This window comes from Varroa jacobsoni, unplaced genomic scaffold (genome assembly GCF_002532875.2).
Source record: "Varroa jacobsoni isolate VJ856 unplaced genomic scaffold, vjacob_1.0 contig00207, whole genome shotgun sequence".
Taxonomy (NCBI): Eukaryota; Metazoa; Arthropoda; class Arachnida; order Mesostigmata; family Varroidae; genus Varroa; species Varroa jacobsoni.
The window spans coordinates 53,201-68,689 of NW_019214428.1; the positions used below are offsets into that span (position 1 = coordinate 53,201).

The 15,489-nt window shown below is 39.5% G+C and overlaps 1 protein-coding gene and 2 long non-coding RNA genes across 4 annotated transcripts in view; 2 read left to right on the top strand and 1 right to left on the bottom strand.

The window, feature by feature from the left end:
• The window catches only part of LOC111270941 (uncharacterized), a 29,018-nt gene extending 17,661 nt beyond the window's left edge, over positions 1–11,357 (top strand). Inside the window, exon 2 of the long non-coding RNA XR_002686559.1 lies at positions 10,851–11,357. This is a non-coding gene — a long non-coding RNA (uncharacterized LOC111270941). The remainder of the gene's footprint in view (positions 1–10,850) is intronic.
• On the bottom strand, positions 1,715–3,308 carry LOC147752058 (uncharacterized). The gene is made up of 3 exons (XR_015315122.1): positions 3,184–3,308; positions 2,498–2,565; positions 1,715–1,843 (listed from the first exon to the last, which is right to left on the bottom strand). It is a non-coding gene; the product is annotated as an uncharacterized LOC147752058 (long non-coding RNA).
• A 3,775-nt stretch (positions 11,358–15,132) lies between the features above and the next one.
• The window catches only part of Hmgs (hydroxymethylglutaryl-CoA synthase), a 130,402-nt gene continuing 130,045 nt past the window's right edge, over positions 15,133–15,489 (top strand). For both annotated transcript variants that reach the window (XM_022851429.2, XM_022851427.2), the window contains exon 1: positions 15,133–15,331. The gene's annotated coding sequence lies outside the window, so the exon portion shown is untranslated. The remainder of the gene's footprint in view (positions 15,332–15,489) is intronic.

Here is a 15,489-nt window from a genome sequence, read left to right on the forward strand (position 1 = left end):
AACAAAAAGAAAATACATAGTCATCATCGATGTGCTCCACATTTTTGCTCACGTACTTTTCATGCATGTTGGTGCCACGTAATACACCTCGTGCGCGTATCTATATAAAGCGATGTGAATCAACAAGCAGATATCATGTAACTAATATATGCACCAAACCTATACATGGCGTATTTAGGTTGACATCGTGAAGCTTCCAAGAGCCTATGAAATCCCAAAAAGCGTTACTGTATTAAATCTTTATCGGTTTCGGCCTGATACCGGTGGTCTTTCGTCGTTTTCCTTGTTGCGGCTGGCCCTTTGCGGCGTCTACAAGGAGTCCGATCAAACCTTCCATTATCTATATCGTACAGCCGGTTTATCAGGCCGACAAGGGCTGAAGTCGATGAACAAATAGAAAGAACCTTTTGCTTGACACAACGCGCGACCACCCAGCAAACATTGGTAAACGACTTCATGTGTAATCACGCTATTAGATAGTAAAATGAGCTTATGTTGGACGGACAGGTTTTTAGCGTTAACATAAATCAGGAAACGCAAATGTCCCCAGCCGAGAGAACAAGAATAGAAAAATGTATGTATTCATCTACATTCGAATGGATATCTAGAGTTCCTGTGGTGTAATGGAATAAAATGCCGATGAAGGCCGTAGTCAGATTTTTGCGGAACCTCCTAAGTAGGTTAGTTTTTCCGTAGATTAGTCAACAATACTGTGTAAACATTCAAAAGAAAGCCTAACTCTTGTAACATACGTTTAATAGCTATTGTTTAAGCGGTAATGCGACGGGCATAACGTTTTTGACGAACTTCGTTGTTCTTTGAATCGAATAACGTCGGCCGATAGCGAGCTCTCGTAATTTTTGAAGACATGAAATAGATTATATGCCGCATGCAAAAACAATAACCGTATTTGAGAATGAATGCAGAGATATAGCTAGAACCGGTTGACTTTGCCAAACGCTTAACGCAGTCGAGAGTTATAGCTTCCGCCGACGACGTCGGCTGGCCTCAGCAGAAAATTCTGTGTAATTCGTTGTGCCAACAAAAACTTACTTGTACAGCGTTCCTTCTGAGAAGTGAGGTCTTTCTGAGTGAGGCATCTAAAAATGGAACCACTAAGATTATCCCGGCTGATCAGGGTCTGCATGAGGGTTGAAAAAAATCTAGAAACTACGCAGCGAACAAATTGCAATGCCCAGACATTAGGGACCATCAACTATGGACTTCGACAGCGGTGCGCTTAAGCTAGTGCCGGCGTTTAATTGCTTCTCGACCCCGAGGGTTCTGATTTAGGCGGTCAGACACCGGAACACGACAGACTTTATGGTTATCCGACGTTTTCATAAAAACGTCGCGTTCGAGATCTATTAAAGTATTGATCGGTAACATCTTTTGTATAAAAACGTTAAAATTCAAATATATTCCTCTCGAACCATGTCTGTCCTTCCACTATCGACCAAGAATCAACGCCAATTGATACACTCTTGTTAGTTCCAGAATGACATACGAGCAAAGCACGTTTCGATAAGATCCATTTACATGTATCGTTGCTTTAAAAGTCCAAAAGTGTTCGAAAGATTCCTATTCTGTTTTCTGTGAACAATGACCTAAGAATAAATTAAAGATACGTACCGAACAAGCGACTTGAAACCAATAAAAAACGTCACTGCATCAGTCATCGACCGTTTGATGACGCGTATATTGAATGCTACAGTTTTGGATTAAAAATATATAAATGAACCTTTATTATGACGCGTCAGAAAGCTATACAAACATATGTTGAAGGGTTTAGCTGTTGTAATTACGGGCCATTATTCGCGTGCCGGATAATTTCGAAAAATCGCTGAAAAATGCCAAACGTCTTGTAAACGTTTTTATTTATTATTCAGATCTGGGTATGAACTTGTATATATATTTTTTGTTTTGTTTTTTAATTAATTCATAGTAATTAGACACAGATGAACTAATTGGTAAATCTTGCATTGGATAGAGCTACATTCTGCGAAATTAGCTTCAAGTACGTGCCGTCTTTGGCATTGTCGGTAATTCATTTAATTGGTAAAATTATCGATAAAACATCATATCAAGCGGGAAAATAAACTAGCGCTGCTTGTTATTATTGCTTAAATCAATAACAGAACAGCTGTGAGGGGTAAGCATATAAAATGGTTTTGAAGTGAGGTCGTACATGAAAAAGCTAGTTCTAAATAATGTAATGCTCTTCCTCAACGCCGTGTCCGCCGTCAGGTCGAAACACGTGGCAATAGACCTAGTGCACAAAATGCAGTATATAATTAGTCGAAAGAATGAATTTATGGCTATGTTTAAGTCTAGCTATACGCAGCTACCACTACAGCAGCGTTTGATAGGTTCAAAAGAAGGTAGAAAATTATACAGTATTATGTGCTTAGAAAGCGCTCCGGATCGGTTTGTGAACGTAAATGGAAAAAGAAATTTACCGGCGTACAAATAGAAACTAGTTTTAAATCGTACTTACGTATGATTAATCAATTGCTAGCCTTTTTGGTTTTTGTAGAAGATCAGAGGCGATCGAGCTATTCTAATCTGCAATGAAAAGGGCATTAGAAAATCAATTAAATCACATTACGAACTTCATTCATTTTGAATGGGTAAATCTATTGGCCGGTACTTAACAGTTCCGTGAGGTACTGGCAGAACGTCTAAACTTACGTGTTGTATGCAGTGGGGTAATCTTATAAAGATGAAAAGATTTATACGCTTTTCCTTCTTTGCGTGTACGCATTTACTACTTGTCAGTATTAGCAGCGTTTCATTTTCGCTAGAAAATAATGAGTTCGGCTGGTAGAGTAGTGGGATAACTTTGGAGTACATCCGGTACTTTTGGTTGGTACACTTTTGTTTCGTGCTGGCTGGGACCAGCCGTCCGAAACACGGGCCGTAAAACACGAAAAACCCTTTGACAAATAATGGGTCACAATACAACATCATCGAAAGCCGATTTAAGGAAAAAGCGTAAAAAAACGCAGCCATACGCAACGCTGTACGACGTATCAGAATGAACCAGTATACACCCTATTGATTCTTTAAAAACAGGCTTTAAAATCAGTACGAGCTTCAACATAATCTCTGCCGGTCATTGATTGGTCTTTATTTCGGCCCCACGTAAAGTTCACCTATGCATTTTGCTCGTCATGTACATACTGTAGTAGCTCAGTAGAAGTGGTTCCGTTCATCTCATGTTGGATACAGAATTAGATAACGCGACGCCATTTGTTTTCTTTCGTAGCGTTACCCAGTCATGTGACTGTGTGGAGGCCGCATCGACCTGCCGGAGTGACAAGTCAATTAGACAAAACGGTGTCTCAATTTAATGTGTATGCACTACGTTGGAGTGATTCGTACGGCCGTAAAGCCGTCGGTGTTGTGGCTTGAGCTGATGTTGCCATTGCTAGTCCTGCCGCGGCTGCACTCGGCGTGCCGCGTCACGACAATGACTCTAATGCTTGCGTCCGGCCTCACCATTGCCATGGCCTAACCGCTCTTCCTACGTCTTCGTTTCGAGAGCCATCATTCCCCCGCATGCTACTGGACGGGTCGGAACCGCGATCTAAGCAGCGTTGTCACTCAGCAGAGGAAGTCTCCCCTTCTCAGTTTTCGTTACGCGTCGTCGACTTCATCCCTGTGGGCCGAAGTATGTACCTGTATATACTGTAATTTCGTCGTATCGTACCTGACCTCAAATCAGGCCCAGTCCGACCAAGTCGACAGGAACTTGTCGACAACAGTCAATGCATTCGGGTGTTTTAGATAGATCTGGATTGCTCCGCTTAAATGTCGTGCAGGCGTTCTGAAGTACCCGCTGGCCAAATAAGTCGAAACAATAGAACAGAGGAACCGGATCAAATTAGTTTGAAAACTATTAGTAGTAAAAATGTCACTAATGTCATATATAACAGTAGAGCATCGTACCCGTAATAATATCATGACTGTCTGACGCGGTACGCTCGAGCACATCTGATATAGAAACATGTTCATCCACACCTCTTCCGCACGCAATTGTCGCTTAGATATCCGTTTAGCTCAACCATTTTAGGATCGATGACCCATTTTCTACGAACGTCATTAAATCTAAGCTTAAAGTAATGGTTACCAAGAGCTGATTTATACAATTTAGCTCGGCTACTAACATTTGACTTTTTGAATAATGATCTTATAAGAGACAGATGGGTTCATTTGATAACGCCTCGACGAACATAGCCAATGTCACCGTTCTAGAAATGATTTCGACGCACGTTCAACCTTGGTCAGCCAACTTATTTCCTACAACTGTGTAATACCAGTTATGCAGTCCCGTAGTATTATATAACTAGTAACCGTATCGCCCTGTGTGGAGAACTTGATAAAAAGCGTGGCTGTCAAGTCGAAAGTGGCACTAGCGATGCAACTTTATAACATTTGTAGTAAAACAGGATTTTAAGGATTTTGATTTCTGCGTCGGACCAGCGCTATGATGATTGCTTTTATCAGTGTTACAATTTACTTATCAGCAGAACTGTCGGAAGTTATGAGAAGGAAAATTCCAACTAGGTGTTTGTCAATAATCCGCTAGTTTCTCTTAAGGACGAGCTAATTTTAGGCCATTGAAGGTAAGCATTTGATTTTTACCCTAAATGTATACCTAATATCAACTTTTCAATCTCGAATCTGATACACAACAGCTAATCTAAACACGAACACGAACATTCGTCATTAATTCTGCGAGATCGTACCTCTCTACAACAAAAACGTTACTGAATGAAACGGCTTGTTCCCATTAGTTGTATTCGAATGAGTACCTTTTTTTTGTCAATGTTTTATCGTAACTTGCTCGTCGAGAATGGTGAGCGAGCAAAAAGGAACTTAAGTTACTCATATATTAGCAGTAAGATTATTATCGTTTTAACACGATCGGCAGATGAGGAAAAAGGTATATCCTCGGTGTCACTTTCTAATACACGTTTTGGCCAGTTATTGCTGCAAGAGGAAATTATTGTGAACATGGTATCAATACCATTGCACAGAGTGCGGATGTGTCTATTTCTAAGTATTTAAGGTAGTTTTTTTCATATGCTACGAGTCAAGCTTATCGTCGTGCGCGGCTTAGAGCGGAAAGCAGATGAGGATTACTAGGGCTCATCTATTCAGGCAGTTGCACCGTGAGGTTGCGTAGCGATCTCGAACATACGTGTTGTCAACACCGCGTACCTGCCTCACAGCATCTGCGACGAATTTTCGTTACGGATGGCCATCTTTGGTGGCGTTGTGATACCAGCCAGCCGTTACCAAAACGCTGGGTATTTTACATGAGTGAAGTTAGCTACGGACTTCGCTGGTGCCAGGTCGCTTCAAATGCGTAGTAGTAGTAGTATGCCCGCTGTTCCTCTTTTTGTCCCCGTCTAAAAAGCATATATTTTTCTCGATGAGTAGAATTGATCTGCGCTCTAATGAATGAAAAATCGGTAAATTACTCCAATTCATTATTTGCTCAAGACTTTACTTGGGGGTTAGGCAATAATGGAAATAGTTCATAGTTATGGACTCAAATAACATTGTGCTATAATAACAGAAGTACTAACAACAACAATTTGTAGCCATGCGTATATATGTGGTTAGCTCTCTTCATACTCTCTTCAATTCTATACCGAGCTCGCAGCAATGTGTAATGTAGCTTTTTTCTTTTCGATATATATATATATATATATATACGAGCATTTTTTATGCTGTGCGGCCATGTGCATCATGTAAGTGCTGTGTATTAAGTGTGAATAGACCTTGCTAACTGTGCCATGTGTGTATAACGCCATGTCACGCGACAAGGATATCAACCCCAGTGTCCTGTGTTGTCATTGTCCTGCTGACGACGCTGTGCAGCAACTGTTCCCGTGCTTATTGATAATTTATGCACTATATGAAGACTTGACGCCGCATTTGGCGAACACTAGAACAACGAAGATAGCGTTCCTATGCCCTCGTCTAAGCCATTCACGTCGCCCTAACGAGGCAACAAACAAGCCCCATGTATTTGCTTCTGGCGTGACGCATGGCAAACTATTATCAATGGCCTATCGTATCATACCACCCTTAAGCTAGAAGGAAAGTTGGCAGTTCATTTTGGTACATCACTTGATGCAATAGTGAATATTGTGCTCCTAGCTATTCAGCACTGACGGAATAGGGAAATTTCGCATATTATGTGACAATAAAAATATCTTGGGATAACTTTATGATCCGCACAGTTAGACAACTTAATGTGGTAGCTTACGTTAAAACATGGATGTTTGACAGCTAATTTGGTTTGTTCAAACCTATTATTAAACCTTTCAGTAATAACGCGTAAGGACATCTTGATGAATTGTCTGTTATAACACCGTGGCTATGTTGCTTTATTGTTTACTAAACCATACACTGCTATGAACTTTCTATCTGCTCCTTCATGTCACATTTGCCATAGTAAATTGCGTAACGGATACACCAAACGTTCTACAGAACCTATTTAAATGACTTGTCCTATTAAATAATAGGGCCCAGTGTAAGGGCAACATAGTGACGAGAAATGAAAAGTAACGGGTCATGGTTTGACGTAGATTATCCAGTCATTTTGTGAATAAATCTGAGATGAAGCGCGTACGTATATTTACAAAATGGCGAGTCAGCGGCGAAAGAAGAAGCAGTGCCGTCAAGGCGCAACAGTTGTGCGCTCTTCATTGAATCAGTACCGTCTGAATCAAAGCTTCTTAATAAAATTTCACTATGCATACGTTATTACTTATTATTAATATGTTTTTATGTATAGAATTAGTGTTAGTTTTCTCCTATGTCTTTTTTCGTTTTGCCATCTTTGACAATTCAATAAAATTGGTAATATGTAGCGGGAGTGGGAAGCTTAGAAAGCGATTCATTGCCACTGGGCCTGAATCGAAACTAAATTGCGGCTATGCGACGGCCATCTGATGACTGTATAATAGGAGGAACGTAAATTAAGATAGGCTATCTAAGAGACCCGCATCGGTCAATTACATAGTTCTACGTGTAGGTATCTAGCCGTAATTCAATAGACGTGAGGCTAGCAAATAAGCGTCAAGAAACTAAGGACAGAGCAAAAGCCTTTAAGGATACTGCGTGTAGTAATACGAGGAAGAAGTGGTATTTAGCAATATTGCTAAAATATCACTAATTCACTCGTAACAATTTGCCCAGCAGTTGAGTTTTTCTAGCCAGCCTCTCAGTAGTCGTGGGTTGTCAGTTACTCTTCTCCAGCAGAGTGATTGGTTATATATATAATTTAGCATAGTAACACCTCTAAGTAAGTATAAACATGAGTCTTTTTCGTGCCAAATTAATCTCATCGTCACATCATGCAACGGGCAAATTTCTACACACTTGCCAGATAAAACGTGTTCTGTTCCAGACGCAGTATAAACGAAAAAATTTAGTTTATACAGCCAATGTTTACTAATCGAAGTCTATTTGGTCAGTATACGAATGTATAGCACGTTTAAAGAACAATTTATATCGATGACTTGTCTCTATTTGCTTAGTAATACGGATAATTATTGAGTTATTATTATTATTATTATTCATGTTTTCTAAGTGTTATTATGCCACCGCATCATATATACGTTTGGCCAGAATTGAAACATTTAAGTTTCTACTCAGTCGGTGCTTAGAAGTTTCAAAACGTCCATTTCACACTGTTTCGTTAACAAAACATTGTCCTTGGTAGACTAGGGACCGTTCCTACATTCAGAGGTGTCCTAGTTGAATCACTGTTTCATCTCATGCTACATGTGTTTTATGTGACTTTATGAATAATTAATGATCTTCAATAAACGTACATATACGTCCATATTTTTTTGGGATTCGGCTAAACGATTAACTTAAATAGCAACTGATATTGCCCGCAGGATAGCGAGAGTGCAAGTTAGTGGCAATCTATCCACATGGCGCATCTGTTTTACATCCTTCACATGGTAATCGGCTATTCTAACCTCTTTTTCAATAAAATAGACATTCAATTGTACCTTGTTACCCTGTATGCTTATAGGCTTTTTCTAGTCCTCGTTCGAGCTCTATGCTCCGCCGCACGCTCTGTTTCGATCGTGAAAATAAACGACGGAGAGAGATATCGGCTTTTAGGGCTGTCGTCGTTCTTTGTCTGAGAAAAACCTTCACTGTAACCTAAGCGATCTAGTAAATCATAGCTGAACCGGTGAGGAACAGTGCTAATTGTTGGATGGGTCACTTCTTGGCCTGGAAGGTCAAAGGTCCAAGTGACCCGATGCTTTGGTCAAAACTCTCCATTGAAAGCGGAATTGGAGCGTAGACAAACGTTGTTCGGACAACTGATGACTGAGTTCGTGAATTTCCCCTATAGTGTTTATGCAATGTATGTATGTTTTAAATCTCCAGACAAACAGATTCGTCACCGTTATCGTATCAGTGAGATATGGAGGCGGCGTCAGAAACACGTCCAAGATCCATGCCAGATGGTTTAATGCAGCTCCTTTTCTGTGGCACTTTTGTACAATATGGACACTTCAAGTTTCATCAACAGACCACGAAACAAGCCTCAGTGACCTCAAACCATTTTATACGATGCGAATCGTTCGTAAGCATACATATAAGCAGTGATGGACTAGGAAGATACATTGCGGTCCTTAGCATAAATATATAATATGTTCCAATAAAGTCATATAACTATAATAAAAACAGAAAAAATTGATATAACTATAATAAGATATAATATAATAAGTCTTCGATTTGTTTTTTCGATTGAAGTTTGTTTCTTAAGAAGCGAATTACATATATATACTCTTTCATAATAGAATTGACTTAGTTATCTTGATGAATTTTAAGCAACATGCCGATTTCGCAATAGCGTTTCGTAGATTTTAATTTTTCAGCGGCCACTGAAATTTTTGTACCTTATAATGCCACCCAGCGTTCGACTAAGGAAACTTAAAAGGAAAATTCACGAATCTAGTTTCCCTTACCGCATAAAACAGTGACGTTCGATCGGAGCGACTTCCCTAATGAAAAAAATATAATTTCTGTATTTATCCGGTACTCGCTTACCATTAAAAGGGAACTGCGGTAAGTAGAGTTCTTCAATGACACCTTCTAGGAAGTAACACGAAATTAGTGAGCTAGCATTATTTTCTATGTTACTTAATGTATAATATAGAACTTTACGTAATTGGTAATAAATACTGAAATAATATGAATTATATGAAACAAAACATACAACGTTACTTTATACGTTTCCACGCATTATTCGTTCCACGTGTATAGCCGTTCGGCTCACTGCTGGAAGATATGTAACATCTCTGAAGCAAAGAAGCTGACAATCTTTTACAGAATTCCCCGTGTTTCTTCTCTTTTTCCCGACCGAACTATTCTCATGTGTATATTCCAGTTTTGTTGACTTTGCTTCTGCTGCTCAGTTTATTGGATCAGTTCTCCCGGTGTTCTCAGCTGATCGAACCCTGATCCTTTCCCGAGTGTTACCTACCTGGCGTACTTCTAATTTTATTTCGGATTTTTTTACGTTCAGGCCCTACGTAAACTGGAACTTTCTTCTTGATCTACACTTGAAAATTTCGAATTTTTGTTCAGATTACTCCTTTTTTCCTTTTATTAGGTATTTTCTTCGCGTTTATTTTAATTCTGAAATTTTCACATGTTCGTTTGCACTGAATCAATCTTGAATACTTTAAGTAGGGTTACAGCAGTAACTTGCTGCACGAACGTCATTAATAGAGTGTATTTTGCTTTACATACTCTAATGCATTTATAGAGTTAATGTCGATAGACATTTGCATTTAACCCAATTCGCAGGGCAAATCCACAGGGCAAAATAAAGAAAGTTACCTTGCCCCCTGAAATTGAACACAATATATATTTATTTAAATAAAAAAAGACAAAATAAGTTGTCAGTTATAAGAGCAATGCATATACAAGCAATGCGTATACGAGTAATTGTTTAACTAAATGTTTTTAGCTATCTAGCAACCGCTGTAGATCGCTGAGGGTCCCATAATATTATTTATAAGTTGAATTCAAAGTTAACGAAGGTATCCTTTTCTAGCCCGGTTAACAAGTATAGTTACATTGTTCTTCAAGATTTAAGCATATTCGAGCACCTTGCAAAAATAGGCCCGTACAGAATTTTATGTCCAGCTAAAAAAAAAAAAGTAGATCCCGCTGTTTAAACTACTTATACGTAGTTATATGCTTATGTAGAAAAATGTTTACAAATAAGAAGGTTTATGTGTATGTGGCGAAAAAAAAAGAAAATGGCGAGCTAATTGTCCTGCGCGATTAATTGTATACTAACCAAATTAAAATTGAACGTCGTTGCATGAGGTTCAGGATGACGTCCTATTTATTCGCTATTAATAAGCCGAACATACATTTCTTTTTGTTGCACTTATTACTGCTAACAATTCATCCTATACAAACAAGTATTCAAAGTCAGCTATTTTTATGTATAGCATTAAAAACTTGCCCTTGTTAGAGGTTTGATCGGAGTTCTGCTTCCACATATGTACACACGTGCCTTTGAAAGGCGTTCAGCTGATAACGGCTCTGTTTTGTCCTTCGACTATGCTAACTTTTACAGGCACATATACGTCGTTAATATCTGTAGTGTATGTTAGCATCTGTCTGAAGAATAATGCCTGTCGACTGCGTTGCCAGGAGCATCCAAACTTCAAGCTGGTTATGTTTTCTTTCGTTTTATCTGTAATTTTTATACAGTATATCTTCAAGCAGAGACGATGCACTCATTCACATCGCTAAAAACCACTAAATGTTTGTTGTGTTTTCAGCCTATTTGTTGTTCTGCGCGAGAGCCTACTTAGCCCAGCAGTCCACATCTAGGACCGCATCCGTAACTTCAGAAGTTTCCTTATTTTTTTAAAATTCGAATAGTTTTCTAACTATATATGCAACTGGAATGCTACCGAGTAAATGCAGCTAGATCGGAAGGTATCTGATGAATAGGATATCGACCGTGATGTCTCTAACACTAGACATACGATATTATATCATAAGATCCAGCATGCATAGTTTACGTTAACCACGGTCAACGTTTAAGGACGTCGAAAGACGGACTGCTTCCGCAGAATATATGTAATACTATTGATAAGCAACTGATACAGGGTACTCAGCGCGTCGTCCTTGGACTAAAAACATATATCTAAAATTATATTTTATGCAAATTAATAGTATATTTACTCGAACTATGTCGAACTTACGTAGATCTAAACTTTATTTTGAACTGCATCCCATAAATTAATACAGTTAATGAAAACACTGTTATTTGAGCTACTTGACTATGCGTCTTCTGCTGTTATATTTATAAACAAAATGAATAATTATAGTATCGATACAATTAAATTAGCTATGGTGACTTGGTAGTACTTGTATTTTGATAAACATATAACACAAATGTGAGCGTGTGTGTGTGTACGGCTCTGCCAGTAAGAATCTCTCTGTATGTATTGTGACTCGTTCTTTAAGATTATTGGATCGTATCGTCTGCTCATTTTTTGAAAATATATCTTACTGATCTTCTTGAATCACAACAATTCTCCCGGATAGAATACGAACGGAAACATTCAGCACAACTATCGTATCATAGTGCTACAACGGGGGACTGGATCCGCTGAATACCAGCGCTCGATCCGTATGATAGAATCTTACAAAACACAACGAGAATTTTACCGGCCTGATACGTACTCACCCGTTGGGTGAGAGGTCAGCCAGGCTATTTGGCATTTTCGTCGGCTAAAGCCTGACGAAAAACGCGCACGACATGAATATTAATACTTCACATGATGCTATATTGAAAAGAAAATTCGTCTATTGCTTTGTTTTGATAAAGTTGTACCTGATTAGGCTCACATTGGCAGCCGGTTGATGGAAAAATGGGCAAAGCTTACACAAACAGCCTTTATACTTCCATAGACGAGAGCAGAACAGAGAATCTCTATAGAAAAAAGCTCAAAGAGACGGCGCTCAAACGATTTAGGATTACATTATATATTAACACGTATACAATATAGTACTAATTAAAAGAGAACATGCGAAGACTGGAACAAATGAATTTATTTACGTGTCGTCTTGTCGGATTAGAATAAACTCAAAGGGAAATCCTACATGCTACTTACACAATGCTATAAGCTTTTTAATGTATCCAAAAGCGTTCTGTCTTATTGTTCTAATTAGTAAACACAATGTACTGAATCTATCTCATCATATGTACCACTAGACCGTGTAATCTGGGCACCTACACACATTCTAATATGATTTAAAAAAACCCTCCAACTCAGCACGACAAACGATTACCAGCAGCTGCCGACCGTGGTTCGCTTAAACAGTCCGATATTTCATTTTGTGTTGTTGGACACCACTATAACCCTTTAGAATTCACTCTCACATGAACTATAATCTAACTGGTCTCCGTTTCGTGGTGATCATGACCAGAGGGTCAAAAGTCACAGGGAAAACTTGAAACACGCAGTCAGTCAAACACTACATCAGCGAAATGTCCACCTGGTTTGTTACGAACAAAGATAAAGATTGTGACACTTGGGTTGTTTGGACGTCGGCTTGCCAAATCAGCGCAACTATATCAAAATAAAATTGCATCAAATTAATAACTGTCCATAACTTGTTGCGGGGAAGTTTCCTCAGGACCTAGTCTTTTGGCTTTTTATGCGCAGCGAAGTAAATTTTCGTGGATCCTTTGCCTCTTAGTACCTTACTTGGTTGATTTTTTCTGTAGTTAACTTAGAAATAGAAACGAGGTTTATTCGCCTTCGGTTCATATATAATGTTATTATTTGCTGTTGCCCATTTTAAAATCGGGCAAGCTTTACTTGCTACCGGGTCAGGTCGAAAATTTCAACCATCAATTACCCAACGACTCACAATTAGCCGAAAACTAGTTCACAACCACATAATTTTATGGTCTCGTATCCAGACGCGTTTCACTCTTTACTTAAAGCATGTATTGTCGTAGTATTTACATTAGTTCACTTGTATAGTTTACACCTTGATCATAGCCGAAGGAGCAACAGGTGAACGGTTGTATAATCATCCAACGTCCATCAGCTCGCACATTCGCAAAAAAGAAGCATCGTAACAGTCTCGTATTTGGAGTTCTTCATATCAAGCGTCACGCGGGCTTACGCATCGAAATTCAAAGCGAGACCTGCGCAAGGTCAGGCTTCGTGGTCTACTTCCGAGCTCAATTTATTGGCTTGGCTCGAGGAGGATACGTACGTTTGAACGCCGCTGCACGTCCATTACGCTGCGAAGTTGTAAGAGGGACGACCTCACCCGCTTGTTGATATTAGTCAAGGTAATTCGTCGAATTTTTGTAGGAAGTTAGCGGTAGCGCCAGAGGCGGTAATCAGCTGCAACTAACAATAACTTCTAATTGTAATCAGCCATCCAAGTGACTTTACTGCTGGGGGACTCGCGCAACAAGACTCAGCCGAAGCTCAGAGTCAGTTAAATCATGGCTATTAAAGTGCAACCGCTGGCTGCCGCGCTGGGTAGAATCTGTCCATGGACACTCATAAACCAGACCACTAAGTTCATTATATGGACCGCAAAGGCCGTAACTGACGTTCCTTTAGGAGCATCAGTAAATGAGCCCCGTTTCAACAGAATTTAAGCGAAAGACGTGAATGCCGTGGCATAGCCAACGATGTACGATGGCTGATGTGCTAGTAAAACCAATATAACCATTTTTACGTGTAGTATATATTCTGTCTGTATAATCTATCCCGTAGCTATCTATCCGTAAGTGCAGCATAAATGTCTTGGCCCTAGCAGAACTCGGAACTAGAAGTGGGTCCCGATTTTCTCATCTCGGATTTCCGTAACAGACTTATGAAACGGCACGGAGGCCATGCAGACGACTATTAACTTTAATACTTTAATTTTTTTTGCAAAATTTGCTGAGATTTGAGCTAGCGTGGCAGCACGCTTGTTGTTTTGGTAATCATCGCTATGCACTCCCAGACGATACGCCTTAGCCACCTGGGCCTCGGAACCCCGAACTAAAATCATCTACAAGTATATAATAGCTATTTATATTGTTGCGTACCGGCTATTCATGTATATAATGCACAACTACGAAATGTGCTGGGATGTAGATGAGAAAATACTGAGTACTTTAAAACAGATTTGTTTACGAAATGTTACTTCATTTATATACCGGTCATTTGCTTGCTGTGACATTACTGTCCGACGTAGTGTCCAGCAGGGAAAATAGGCCTTTTTAAAAAAAAAACAGGAAAGTTTTGTCAAGATGTAAAAAAAACTAACTATTAGCGTTATAGGTTAGAAGTAAGATAAAATAAGCCCATAACAACTTTAGCTTCGGCCAAGGCACCTCTATTTCGATGAGTTGCCAAGTGCAAAAACACCTAACCCACAATCCGTCACTCTCCCTTCTTTTCGCGAAGTTAAGTGATCTTTTTTTTATGGATTGCTTCAATGATTGTCGAAATGTCGAGATTCGCAGAAATGACAACGGATGCTATGTAGCGTAGCTTAAATGAGCGTATATGAAGAAGAAAAAGAGAAAAATGCTAAGCTTGAATATATACCCTCTAAAGGGACGCATATACTGTAAAAGAAGCGATAGTGACCTTCGTTGTCGTCCTCTTGTTTCCATCATCAGCTTAATTTAATGACGAGTAGTTTGGCCGTATGGATAGTAGTTCCATCGGAGCGAGACCCACTACATTTCACATTAAAGTGGCTCGAAAGTATTCCAACTTCAATCTGAAATACTATGTAAGATATACCTAGTATATTTTGGGAGACGATTTTCGGCGCTGCTGCGAGCAAGTGGACCCGTTAAACTCGATATTACGAGCAATACGTTCCGACCTATTATCTTCCGAATCCTTTCAAAACTGTAAAAAGTTCACATTTCCAGCGTCGACCATCTCTTTTTTACTAAGTAGAGCTTAATACCAGCATCAGCTAACGTGTTGAGGAAAACGATGCCGGGCACCCGCGCGCCACCAGACACACTTGCCTATCGACAATGTACGAAGCGAAATTGATCATTAATAATGAATCCGCGACTATGATCAGCTCCGGCAACTATGGACTGTTGCTTCGGTATATTACGGAATCGGCTGGGTTAATGTCGCCGAACCCTCAGTATTAGACCCTCGCATCAAGGAAAAAGCGTCTACTAAAGAGGAAGGTTGGCCATGGCTATAAATGCACTTCGATCATTCTGCGCAGGGCTCTCCTTCTGTCGATTACCGTGAAATCGGTGAGTAACAAAACTTCATTAGGTATAAAGAATGAATTTAAAGATAAAAATGAAATATTCAATCGGCGTGGCCAAGGCTAGTGTTGCAATGATACGAGATGAGAGCGCGAGTGGAACGTTGGGTCCTTAAATGTTTTCGTTTCCGATGTGCAAGGTGA